This window comes from Delphinus delphis, chromosome 9 (assembly GCF_949987515.2).
Source record: "Delphinus delphis chromosome 9, mDelDel1.2, whole genome shotgun sequence".
NCBI lineage: Eukaryota > Metazoa > Chordata > Mammalia > Artiodactyla > Delphinidae > Delphinus > Delphinus delphis.
Genome location: NC_082691.1, coordinates 37,008,718 through 37,022,724, shown reverse-complemented (window position 1 = coordinate 37,022,724; position 14,007 = coordinate 37,008,718). Strand labels below are relative to the sequence as shown.

General features: G+C 38.3%; 1 non-coding gene across 1 annotated transcript; it reads right to left on the bottom strand.

Moving 5' to 3' along the window:
* Nucleotides 1-2,530: 2,530 nt before the first annotated feature.
* On the bottom strand, nucleotides 2,531-2,653 carry LOC132431462 (U6atac minor spliceosomal RNA). The gene has a single exon (XR_009520762.1). It is a non-coding gene; the product is annotated as a U6atac minor spliceosomal RNA (small nuclear RNA).
* Between the last annotated feature and the right edge of the window lie 11,354 nt (nucleotides 2,654-14,007).

Sequence of the window (14,007 nt, the reverse complement as noted above, 5' to 3'; positions counted from 1 at the left end):
TCGAGAAGAATTGTCTTACTCAAAGCAAGCTCATTTTTCACAAGAGATTCCTACACACCACTAGTCTGGGGCATTACTAAAGATGGTGGAAAGGAGGTGGGATGAGGTGGGGGTGTTGCAGCAGAAGGCAGCCAATTAAGAAAATCTACAAAAGTGACAATAGATGCTATTCTAGAAAGTCAGAATATTCTTATTTCAGGAAACAGATTCTATAGTTTGGAAGGGAGAATGCAACTACTTTGAAATATCTTTTATTTAATTAAAATCAAGATTTATGTGGTTTGCTGCCACTGCATGAGTATCATTTTGACTTTTGCCTGATTGAGCTGTTGCCTGATGGTTTACAAAGATTCAAATGTACTTCGTTATGAGTAGAAGGGGTTCCTTTGGTAGATATTTAACTTTTTATTGCAGAATCCCTGTGGCTTGCTTCTGCTGTCGGGTTTGGCAGTATTCATGCACCCTGGGAAAATCACTTTTAAAGCCGTTTGAGTGGAAAAGATCATGAGTATTTACTGTGAAGAAGAAGGGAAGGCAAAGATGTTGTAGGGATTATATCATGATTTTTCACTTAATGAATTGGAATCATCTAGTCCAGTGTTTTCCAAACTGCATGTCATGAACTATTAGTGTGCCGTGAGATCAATTTAGTGGTTGCAGGTAAACAATGACATAGAATATAATACACTACAGCATACCAGAGTGCACCCACATTGTAAGATTTAAGGGTTAATTTGCAAAACTGATATTTTTATATAGAAAAGCATGTTTCTGTATATGTATAAATATGCATACTGCACTTAATATGAAATGTATTTTTCAGTATGAGTAGCAGTTGTAGAAGCTTGAAGCCTATTGATTGAGTCCTCCCATTTTTCAGATGAGGAAATTGAAAGAGGCTGACTCCCAGTTGATTTGAGTGGGTCTCCTAGAGGTAGCTTATCTATCAACAAACAAGTATCTCTTGTTAAGAATTTTGTTTTGATCACCTATACATCTTATACATTCTCTGCCCCATACTTTAGTAAAATTTCTATATTTTTGTCAGAAGGAATTGGGTCAAAGATATTGATTCTGGGGAAGATGAGTCTTCACTGAGCCTCTGAGCACCTTGCCTGTGGGTTGGTTGGTACTTGTGATACCAAGTGGAAAAGAACAGAACCTCTCTCTATCGATAAGCCCAGTTATTTTTCGTAGGTTCAGTCAGGTGGAAAGTTGGAACAATAACCTGATATATTTCATCAATAGATGCAGGTAATTTTACTAACTTCTACCACTTGTTTCAGTTCAGTTCCACAAATATTTATTGAGCTCTTCTTTTGTGCCAGGTATTTTGCCAGCACTTACCTTCTCCTCTATGGAGAATAAATATTCAAACACTTAAATTGATCCCTCACTTTGCTTGTGGGATATCCCTTCAGATTTACTGAAGTACAAGATATTTTGGGATTGTTTGCCAAAGATAATAGAGATGTAGCTCCATGTTTTATAACAAAATATGCCACTTTGGAAATCTATTATGCTTTATCTGGAAATGTTCCTGGTGTCTTGAACTCAACCTTTCACTCATTAGGAAGTCGTGCAGTGAAAAGTTCATGTAGAATGTTTTTCTCTATCTTGCTTTCGTAACACATTTATTTTTATTGAACTTTCTCCCTGTTGCTATTTAAAAGTGTCGGTTCTGCACTAAGAGCTGATGGAGGTTTTTAATTTTTTTTAAAATTTTTCTCTGACTATCTGAGAATCAAGGCAACAGGACCAAGGGGTCCCACTGGCTGGATGCCCTGTGGAGTTTTGTTCTTCCCATGTTGTTGCTGTTTCTTGTTTGCCTTTCTGTGTGGCAGTTCCTGAAGGTAGTGTTCTGTTTTCTGTCTTTCCTTCTTTTGTTTTTAAAGTGTTTGTGCAAAGTGTATTATTTGGTTTAGTTTGGTTATTAGTTGAATATTGGCCACACAAGTCATTTCCTGAGTCAGTTACAGCATCAGGGAGTAGTCCCCAGATGGCACCACGAGCCTGCTTTTTCTTGATGGTTCTCAGTACAAAGAGGGATACCCAGTAGGTCCAAGGCAATGGAGGGAGATCGAAAACCAGAGCCTGATCTTGTCAGTGGGAAGACAAAAGTACCTCTTTTCTTTTTTAAATTCTCAATCTTTAAAATCTCTGCTAATTTGAAAGTGAAACATGATAGTCTGTAGTCATTTTTACTTGTTTTCTTGACTTGTAGTAATTTTGAACATTTTTTCCACATAAATGCTAGAATTTCTTCCCCTATGCTGAATTTGTTTGTGCCCTTTGCCCATTTTTCTTTTAGATTGTTCTCTTTTGTTACTGATTGGTAAGAGCTTTTTGTATATTACTGAAATTATTTTTCTATTATAGTAAAATATATATCATAAAATTTACCATTTTAACCCTTTCTGAGTATACACTTTAGTGACATTAAGTACCTTCACATTTTTGTGCAACCATCACCAATATTCATCTTCAGAACTTTTCCATCATCCCAAAGTAAACAACAACAACAACAACAACAAAAACATGGTTAGATGCCACAGAGTAGGTGGCTATGTCTTAACCATGTGTTATGCAGGCCCAAGGACCTCTTTCATCCCTGGCAAGAGGATTGCTAAGCTTTTCTCCTTTCATACAACACTAGAAAAACTTCTTGAATGATATAATCCCCTAATTGTTTTTCTGGATCCAGAGCTTCCTTGATTATTGCTACTTCACTTTAAAAGATGTATTCATATATTAAATAAACAGACGAAAAGCTTTTGTCATATGACCATCTTACTGAGCAAGTTCTTTTCTGTCGAGTCTTTGTAGTTCTTCCACTTTTTATTTAATCTACTGGTTTTTGATGTTTTTCTTGCCTGCCAATGTGGTATTTCCAGCTGTGCATGGAAATTAATTTTCTATTTGAATAGTCAATTCCAGGAAACTATCTATTAAGGTTATAGGAGGCAAAGAGAATGTTGTTTTACAAGTTTTTTTCTGGTATTCTTGGCATTATAAGGGGGGGAAAAGTTGATCTAAGAGTTCATGATTGGCAGTTTATTTTTGTTTTTAACTAATATTATTTAAGTATAAATAAAATAAACTTCGCCACTGATAACAGAAGTGCTCAATAATAGAATGTGTATGGCACTGAAAACTTATCCTCCATTTAACAAAACCATTGTAAATGGATCTTTCCTGCACTCTGAAACCTTTTTTTGGATGATAGATCCCTTTGTGTATCTGACTGGTTCTATGGAATCTCAAAATCTAAGGTCCATAGAATCTTATCCAAAACCCTAGGGGCCAGGTATGTTTTGGAACTGAGAATTTATAAGATTTTAAAAAGGTAGTATGGAGCACATACTCAGTGTTACATGTTATGTAACCTTTAATGGGATCTGGGACAACTAGTCATAATAAAAACAATTAATATTCCTGCAGTGAAATTCATAGATATTAATGCTAAATGAGATGAAGACAATAAACAGCCTCATGTCTTTCTAGGCCAGTTTTTGTTGCTAGATGAGCTTAGATTTATTGCCAAATGAGTTATGGAAAATATTTGTTGTTTAGGATCATGGATAAGGAATGAACAGCATTTCACCTGTGCTTTAGGGACTGCCAGCTGCCTCAGTTAGAAGTGGCTTGGCTCCATCCTCCAGCCGTGCTGATTCTCCTTGGGCCCATTCAAATTGTGGACTTAGCATTATCAGTATTACAGACATGTTTTTGCTTCTGGGGCTCTACCTAATACTCAGTTATTCTTCTGCTGAATTTAATCTCTTGTTTTTCAGCCATTCTGTGCCTGGGTTCTGATCCTTTATACCAGTATATTTATCATTTTGGTAAATGTCTCATTACATATATATATATTTTTTTCAGTGTCTCTATTCCTTTTCATTGGTTATTTTCAGTTTTTGAAATGCCTTTTCCACTCCTCCTCCTGTTAAATTTATCCCCTACCACATTGTTCTACTATTTAGATTCTACAGTTTAGATTTTCCCTCTGTTAAATTACTTGTATTCTCTTAGAGTTTTGTACCTTTGTTATAGCATGAAATACATTGCTCCATAATTATTTGAATAATTATCTATCTCTCACATGAAACTGTAAGGTCCTTGAGAGTAGTACCTCTCTGTATATCCATTGCTTTACACATCACAGATTCAAAGATTTTCAGCCCAAGATAAATAGAAGGTATGTATTTGGAGGCTGTAGGGTGAGACTGGGGACTAGGGAGAGAGGCATGTACAACAGAAATAAAACAGAGTACAAGACAGAGTAGTTTAGAGTAAGCTAAACATCTGTTTAGCTTAAATGCATATGAGGTTTAGAAAATTAAAAGATATTTATATGGTTTGTAGAATTAGGAAAACTTCAAAAAGGAGTTGAAGCTGGAGACAAATCTTAGCAGGTAGATGGGATTGGGGTAGGCAGAGAAGAATGCACAGTGCTTTCCAGAAAAGGAGAGTATGTTGAGTAGAGAAAGGGCATTGACGAGTGAAGAACATACTTTACTATTGGCCACTTATAATGTAAGTTCTGGTTTAGGAGATTGATGGAAGAAACAGGTCAGTGAGGCAGGTAGGGCTGGATTATATAGAACAATATATTATAAGGAAAAGAATTGGATCTATTTAGAGTAAGATGCCATTGTGAGTTAAGGAATAGAACAAGAATGATATGATGAAAACAACATTTTTGATAATAAGTGTATCCACAGTGTACCCAGTGATATATGAACTAAAGGATGGGACGGGGCTGTTTTACATCCTTCTGCTGGAAACCAGTAGGAGAGCATAAGGACCTCAACTGAGATAACGGTAGTGAGAGTGAGAATAAAGAGTGTGAAACTTTTGCAAAGTAAAACCGTAGTGTGATGGTTCATTTTTTTTGTCAATTTGACTGAGCCACTGGGTGCTGAGATATTTGGTCAAACATTATTCTGGGTGTTTCTCTGAGGGTGTTTTTTGATAAGATTAAAATTTGAATCTGTAGACTGAGTAAAGCAGATTGAACCTCTATAATATGACTGGGCCTCATGCAGTTTGTTGAAGGCCTGAGTAGAACAAAGGTCTCACCTCCCCCAGATGAGAGAGAATTCTGTCTGACAGCCTTCACACTGGAACCTTAGTTCTTCCTGATTTTATAGCAGCTTGCTGGCCTTGACACACTAACTGGGACATCAGTGAACTCTGCAGATTTTGGACTCACCGGCCCCCATATTGTGTGAGCCAGTCTCTTATATAATAAATCTTTGTTTCTCTGGAGAACCTTGACTAATACACATAGGATATAGAGACTGACTAGATAATGGGAGCCACAGGTGAGTTAAAGGTGACTTAAAATTTAGGACTCAGAATTCTGGAGAATAATAATAGTAGGAATAGGAATGGGGAAATTGAAAATAGGAAGTCAGTTTTGAGGGAGAATATGTTTGGTTTTGGTTTTGTTGGCTGTGAAGTGAAATTGGGGATTTAAGTGAAGTTATTTTAAGCGGCTGCAGTAACTTAGGCAGCTTGTATGGGTTAGACTGGGTGTGGCATCTTGAAATCATTTGCAAGCAGGTGAACCAGAAGCCAGTTGACAGAACAAAGTCCACAGGGCAGTGAGAGAGAGAAGCCCAGGGTAAGGATTTGAGGCTCTCCAGGAAGGAATTACGGCTAGAGGAAAAGATGAGTCAGTGTACAGAAAACTAGTTGTTACCAGAGTTCAGTCTTGACACTGGTTTGTCTGTCTCACGCACTAGAATGCGAGTCCCATGAGGGCAACTATTTACCCACTTCTGTTTCCCCAGCTTTAAATGTTGTTCTTCAAATACTCAAGATCTCTGGACATTGCTCTTACTTTTATTTTTCACTTTAAATGAAGACTGAAACAGGAATTAGGAATCTTTGCTCTAATCTTGACTTGGCATTTAAGTAGATGTTTAGAGTCATGCTTCACCTTTTAATTCCTGGAACTTTAATTTCCTTTTATAAAAATGTGAAGGTTGGTTTAAGAATTTTTAGGATTCCTTACAGATGAGTAATACTGAGAAAATAACTATATGTCAAAAAGTTGTTCTAAGCTGCAGAAGTAGCGTTGAGTAAATTCAGAAATAAATGAAAATTTATAGCTAATCTTCTTTGTCACCTATGTTTTTGAAGTTTTTATTAATTTCAGTCAAAATATTGTAACATATATGAAATGAATCAAAGCTTTTTTTTTTTTTTTTTTTGCAGATCTCTAGAACTTATTCATCTAGTGTAACTGAAACTTTATATTCCTTCTAATAGTTCTCTGTTGTCTATGGGACACTGGAGGGCATATTGAAATTCAAGACTCTGCATTATCTTGTCTTTAACTGTCTCACCTTATTTTTTTTTAAACATCTTTATTGGAGTATAACTGCTTTACAATAGTGTGTTTCTGCTTTATAACACACTGAATCAGTTATACATATACATACGTTCCCATTTCTCTACCCTCTTGCATCTCCTTCCCTCCCACCCTCCCTATCCCACCCCTCTAGGTGGTCACAAAGCACCGAGCTGATCTCCCTGTGCCATGCAGCTGCTTCCCACTAGCTATCTATTTTACATTTGGCAGTGTATACATGTCCATGCCACTCTCTCACTTTGTCACAGCTTACCCTTTCCCCTCCCCATATCCTCAAGTCCATTCTCTAGTAGGTCTGTGTCTTTATTCCCGTCTTGCCCCTAGGTTCTTAATTAACTTTTTTTTTTTCTTAGATTGCATATGTATGTGTTAGCATACAGTATTTGTTTTTCTCTTTCTGACTTACTTCACTCTGTATGACAGACTTTAGGTCCATCCACCTCACTACAAGTAACTCAGTTCCGTTTCTTTTTATGGCTGAGTAATATTACATTATATATATATGTGCCACATCTTCTTTATCCATTCATCTGTTGATGGACACTTAGGTTGCTTCCATGTCCTGGCTATTGTAAATAGAGCTGCAATGACCATTTTGGTACATGACTCTTTTTGAATTATGGTTTTCTCAGGGTATATGCCCAGTAGTAGGATTGCTGGGTCGTATGGTAGTTCTATGTTTAGTTTTTTAAGGAACGTCCATACTGTTCTCCATATTGGCTGTACCAATTCACATTCCCGCCAGCAGTGCAAGAGTATTCCCTTTTCTCCACACCCTCTCCAGCATTTATTGTTTGTAGATTTTTTGATGATGGCCATTCTGACCAGAGTGAGATGATATCTCATTGTAGTTTTGATTTGCATTTCTCTAATGATTAATGATGTTGAGCATCCTTTCGTGTGTTTGTTGGCAATCTGTTTATCTTCTTTGGAGAAATGTCTATTTAGGTCTTCTGCCCATTTTTGGATTGGGTTGTTTGTTTTTGTTATTGAGCTGCATGAGCTGGTTGTAAATTTTGGCGATTAATCCTTTGTCAGTTGCTTCATTTGCAAATATTTTCTCCCATTCTGAGGGTTGTCTTCTCGTCTTGTTTATGGTTTCCTTTGCTGTCCAAAAGCTTTTAAGTTTCATTAGGTCCCATTTGTTTATTTTTGTTTTTATTTCCATTTCTCTAGGAGGTGGGTCAAAAAGGATCTTGCTGTGATTTATGTCATAGAGTGTTCTGCCTATGTTATCCTCTAAGAGTTTGATAGTGTCTGGCCATACATTTAGGTCTTTAATCCATTTTGAGTTTATTTTTGTGTATGGTGTTGGAGAGTGTTCTAATTTCATTCTTTTACCTGTATCTGTCCAGTTTTCCAGCACCACTTATTGAAGAGGCTGTCTTTCTCCACTGTATACTCTTTCCTCCTTTATCAAAGATAATGTGACCATATGTGCATGGGGTTATCTCTAGGCTTTCTATCATGTTCCATTGATCTATATTTCTGTTTTTGTGCCAGTACCATACTGTCTTGATTCCTGTAGCTTTGTAGTATAGTCGAAATAAGGGAGCCTGATTCCTCCAGCTCCGTTTTTCTTTCTCAAGGTTGCTTTGGCTACTCGAGGTCTTTTGTGTTTCCATACAAATTTTGAAATTTTTTGTTCTACTTCTGTGAAAAATGCCAGTGGTAGTTTGATAGGGATTGCATTGAATCTGTAGATTGCTTTGGGTAGTAGAGTCATTTTCACAATGTTGATTCTTCCAATCCAAGAACATGGTATATCTCTCCATCTGTTTGTATCATCTGTAATTTCTTTCATCAGTGTAATATAATTTTCTGCATACAGGTCTTTTGTCTCCTTAGGTAGGTTTATTCCTAGATATTTTATTCTTTTTGTTGCAGTGGTAAATGGGAATGTTTCCTTAATTTCACTTCCAGAGTTTTCATCATTAGTGTATAGGAATGCTAGAGATTTCTGTCCATTAATTTTGTATCCTGCTACTTTACCAAATTCATTGATTGGCTGTAGTAGTTTTCTGGTAGCATCTTTGGGATTCTCTGTGTATAGTATCATGTCATCTGCAAACAGTGAAAGCTTTACTTCTTTTCCTATTTGGATTCCTTTTATTTCTTTTTGTTCTCTGATTGCTGTGGCTAAAACTTCCAAAACTATGTTGAATAAGAGTGGTAAGAGTGGGCAACCTTGTCTTGTTCCTGATCTTAGTGGAAATGGTTTCAGTTTTTCACCATTGAGGATGTTGTTGGCTGTTGGTTTGTCATATATGGCCTTTATTATGTTGAGAAAAGTTCCCTCTGTGCCTACTTTCTGGAGGGTTTTTATCAAAAATGGCTGTTGAATTTTGTTGAAAGCTTTTTCTGCATGTATTGAGATGATCATATGGTTTTTCTTCTTCAATTTGTTAATATGGTATATCACATTGGTTGATTTGCATATATTGAAGAATCCTTGCATTCCTGGGTTAATCCCCACTTGATCATGGTGTATGATCCTTTTAATGTGCTGTTAGATTCTATTTGCTAGTATTTTGTTGAGGATTTTTGCATTTATGTTCATCAGCGATATTGGCCTGTAGTTTTCTTACTTTGTGACATCTTTGTCTGGTTTTGCTATCAGGCTGATGGTGGCCTCGTAGCATGAGTGTGGGAGTGTTTCTCCCTCTGCTATGTTTTGGAAGAGTTTGAGAAGGTTAGGTGTTAGCTCTTCTCTAAATGTTTGATAGAATTTGCCTGTGATCCATCTGGTCCTGGGCTTTTGTTTTTTGGAAGATTTTTAATCACACTTTCAATTTCAGTGCTTGTGATTGGACTGTTTATATTTTCTATTTCTTCCTGGTTCAGTCTCGGAAGGTTGTGCATTTCTAAGAATTTGTCCATTTCTTCCAGGTTGTCCATTTTATTGTCATAGAGTTGCTTGTAGTGATCTCTCATGATCCTTTGTATTTCTGCAATGTCAGTTGTTACTTCTCCTTTTTCATTTCTAATTCTATTGATTTCAGTCTTGTCCCTGTTTTTCTTGATGAATCTAGCTAATGGTTTATCAATTTTGTTTCTCTTCTCAAAGAACCAGCTTTTAGTTTTATTGATCTTTGCTATTGTTTCCTTCATTTCTTTTTCATTTATTTCTGATCTGATCTTTATGATTTCTTTCCTTCTGCTAACTTTGGGTTTTTTTAAAATTCTTTCTCTAATTGCTTTAGGTGTAAGGTTAGGTTGTTTATTTGAGATGTTTCCTGTTTCTTAAGGTAGGATTGTATTGCTATAAACTTCCCTCTTAGACTGCTTTTGCTGCATCCCAAAGGTTTTGGGTCATTGTGTTTTCGTTGTCATTTGTTTCTAGGTATTTTTTGATTTCCTCTTTGATTTCTTCAGAGATCTCCTGGTTATTAAGTAGTGTATTGTTTAGCCTCCATGTGTTTGTATTTTTTACAGATTTTTCCTGTAATTGATATCTATCCTCATAGCGTTATGGTCGGAAAAGATACTTGATACGATTTCAATTTTTTTAAATTTACCAAGGCTTAATTTGTGACCCAAGAGGTGATCTATCCTGGAGAATGTTCCATGAGCACTTGAGAATAATGTGTATTCTCTTGTTTTTGGATGGAATGTCCTATAAATATCAATTAAGTCCATCTTGTTTAATGTATCATTTAAAGCTTGTGTTTCCTGATTTATTTTCATTTTGGATAACCTGTCCATTAAAGTGGGGTGAAGTGGGTTGTTAAGGTGAAGTGGGGTGTTAATGTCCCCTACTGTGATGGTGTTACTGTTGATGAAGTGAAGTGAGGTGTTTAAGTGGGTGAAGTGAAGTGGGGTGTTAACATCCCCTACTATGATGGTGTTACTGTCGATTTCCCCTTTTATGGCTGTTAATATTTGCCTTATGTATTGAGGTGCTCCTATGTTGGGTGCATAAATATTTACAGTTGTTATATCTTCTTCTTGGATTGATCCCTTGATCATTACGTAGTGTCCTTCTTTGTCTCTTGTAATCGTCTTTATTTTACAGTCTATTTTGTCTGATATGAGAATTGCTCCTCCAGCTTTCTTTTAATTCCCATTTGCATGGAATATCTTTTTCCATCCCCTCAGTTTCAGTCTGTATGTGTCTCAAGGTCTGAAGTGGGTCTCTTGTAGACAGGATATTTATGGGTCTTGTTTTTGTATCCATTCAGCCAGTCTATGTCGTTTGGTTGGAGCATTTAATCCATTTACATTTAAGGTAATTATCGATATGTATGTTCCTATTACCATTTTCTTAATTGTTTTCTGTTTGTTATTGTAGGTCTTTTCCTTCTCTTGTGTTTCCTGCCTGGAGAAGTTCCTTTATCATTTGTTGTAAAGCTGGTTTGGTGGTGCTGAATTCTCTTAGCTCTTTGTTGTCTGTAAAGGTTTTAATTTCTCCATCAAATCTGAATGAGATTCTTGCTGGGTAGAGTAAACTTGGTTGTAGGTTTTTTCCTTTCATCACTTTAATATGTCCTGCCACTCCCTTCTGGCTTGTAGAGTTTCTGCTGAAATATCAGCTGTTAACCGTATGGGGATTCCCTTGTGTGTTATTTGTTGTTTTTCCCTTGCTGCTTTTAATATTTTTTCTTTGTATTTAATTTATGATAGTTTGATTAGTGTGTGTCTTGGCGTGTTTCTCCTTGGATTTATGCTGTATGGGACTCTCCGTGCTTCCTGGACTTGATTAACTACTTCCTTTCCCATATTAGGGAAATTTTCAACTATAATCTCTTCAAATATTTTCTCTGTCCCTTTCTTTTTCTCTTCTTCTTCTGGGGCCCCTATAATTCGAATGTTGGTGCATTTAATGTTGTCCCAGAGGTCTCTGAGACTGTCCTCAGTTCTTTTCATTCTTTTTTCTTTATTCTGCTCTGTGGTAGTTATTTCTACTCTTTTATCTTCCAGGTCACTTTTCCATTCTTCTGCCTCAGTTTTTCTGCTACTGATCCCTTCTAGAGAACTTTTAATTTCATTTATTGTGTTGTTCATCACTGTTTGTTTGCTCTTTAGTTCTTCTAGGTCCTTGTTAAATGTTTCTTGTATTTTCTCTATTATATTTCCAGGATTTTGGATCATCTTTACTGTCATTATTCTGAATTCTTTTTCAGGTAGACTGCCTATTTCCTTTTCATTTGTTAGGTCTGGTGGGTTTTTGCCTTGCTCCTTCATCTGCTGTGTGTTTTTCTATCTTCTGATTTTGCTTAACTTACTGTGTTTGGGGTCTCCTTTTCGCAGGCTGCATGTTCGTAGTTCCCATTGTTTTTGATGTCTGTCCCCAGTGGGTAAGGTTGGTTCAGTGGGTTGTGTAGGCTTCCTGGTGGAGGGGACTAGTGCCTGTGTTCTGGTGGATGAGGCTGGATCTTGTCTTTCTGGTGGGCAGGTCCACATCTGGTGGTGAGTTTTGGGGTGTCTGTGGCCTTATTATGATTTTAGGCAGCCTCTCTGATGATGGGTGGGGTTTTGTTCCTGTCTTGGTAGTTGTTTGGCCTAGGGTGTCCAGCACTGTAGCTTGCTGGTTGTTGAGTGAAGCTGGGTCTTGGCGTTGAAATGGAGATCTCTGGGAGATTTTCGCCATTTTATATTACGTGGAGCTGGGGGGTCTCTTGTGGACCAGTGTCCTGTACTTGGGTCTCCCACCTCAGAGGCACAGCCCTGATGCCTAGCTGGAGCACCAAGATCATTTCATCCACACAGCTCAGAATAAAAGGGAGAAAAAATAGAGAGAAAGAGAGAAAGAGAGAGAGAGAGAGAGAGAGAGAGAGAGAGAGGAAGAAGGAAAAAGAAGGAAAGAAAGAAGATAAAATAAAATAAAGTAAAATCAAATATAATAAAGTTATTAAAATAAAAAATAATTATTAGGAAACAATTTTTAAAAAGTAATAAAAATAGAGAAGTGCACAGACAGAACCCTAGGAGAAATGGTAAAAGTAAAGCTATAAAGAGAAAATCACACACAGAAGCATACACATACCCACAAAATGAGAAAAAGGGAAAAAAAAAAAAAAAATATATATATATATCTTTGCTCCCAAAGTCCAGCTCCTCACTTTGGGATGATTCGTTGTCTATTCATGTATTCCACAGATGCAGGTACATCAGGTTGATTGTGGAGATTTAATGCTCTTCTCCTGAGGCTGCTGGGAGAAATTTCCCTTTCTCTTCTTTGTTCGCACAGCTCCCAGGGTTCAGCTTTGGATCTGGACCCGCCTCTGTGTGTAGGTTGCCTGACGGCGTCTGCTTTTCGCTCAGACAGGACGGGGTTAAAGTAGCGGCTGATTAGGGGGCTCTGGCTCACCCAGGCTGGGGGGAGGGAGGGGTACAGATGCAGGGTGAGCCTGCGGCGGCAGAGGCCAGAGTGACGTTGCAACAGCCTGAGGCGCCCCGTGTGTCTTCCAGGGAAGTTGTCCGTGGATCACGGAACCCTGGCAGTGGCGGTCTGGACCGCCTTCTGGGAGGGAAGGTGTGGATAGTGACCTGTGCTTGCACACAGCCTTTTTGGTGGCTGCAGCAGCAGCCTTAGCGTCCCATGCCCGTCTCTGGGGTCCGCGCTGATAGCTGCGGCTTGCGGCCGTCCCTGGAGCCCCTTTAAGCAGCGCTCTTAATCCCCTCTCTTCATGCACCAGGAAACAAAGAGGCAAGAAATAGTCTCTTGCCTCTTCGGTGCTCCAGATTTTTTCCCGGACTCCCTCCCGGCTGGCTGTGGCACACTAGCCCCTTCAGGCTGTGTTCACGCAGCCATCCTCAGGCCTCTCCCTGGGATCCTACCGAATCCCGAGCCTCAGCTCCCAGCCCCCGCCCGCCCCAGTGGGTGAGCAGACAAGCTTCTTGGACTGGTGAGTGCTGGTCAGCGCCCATCCTCTGTGCGGGAATCTCTCTGCTTTGCCCTCTGCACCCCTGTTGCTGCGCTGTTCTCTGCAGCTCCGAAGCTGCCCCCCCGCCACCCCCTGTCTCCACCAGTGAAGCGGCTTCTTAGTGTGTGGAAACTTTTCGTCCTTCACAGCTCCTTCCCAGAGTTGCAGGTCCTGTCCCTATTCTTTTGTCTCTGTTTTTTCTTTTGCCCTACCCAGGTACATGGGGGAGTTTCTTGTCTTTTTGGAAGTCTGAGGTCTTCTGCCAGTGTTCAGTAGGTGTTCTGTAGGAGCTGTTCCACATGTAGATGTATTTCTGATGTATTTGTGGAGAGGAAGGTGATCTCCACATCTTACTCTTCCGCCATCTTGAAGCTCCTCCATAAATGAAAGCTTTTCTATAACCTTGTCTAAAAGCAACTTTGGACCAAAATAATTTCTTCTTAAATACTAAAGGTGTGATTTAAAAAAAAATTTTTTTTTACAGGAGGCCTAACTCTACTTTATATGGTTAAAATTAATAAAGATGTTAAACAAAAACCCAGGAAAAAACTATAAGCAGCATTTTTCCTTAAATTCCAAATACTGTAAAGAAATTTTAGTTCTTATGGGACTTCCCTGGCGGTCCAGTGGTTAAGACTTTGCCTTCCAATGCAGGGAGTGTGGGTTCCATCCCTGGTGGGGGAGCTAAGATCCCACATGCCTCTTGGCCAAAAAAACCAAAACATAAAACACAAGCAATATTGTAACAAATTCAATAAA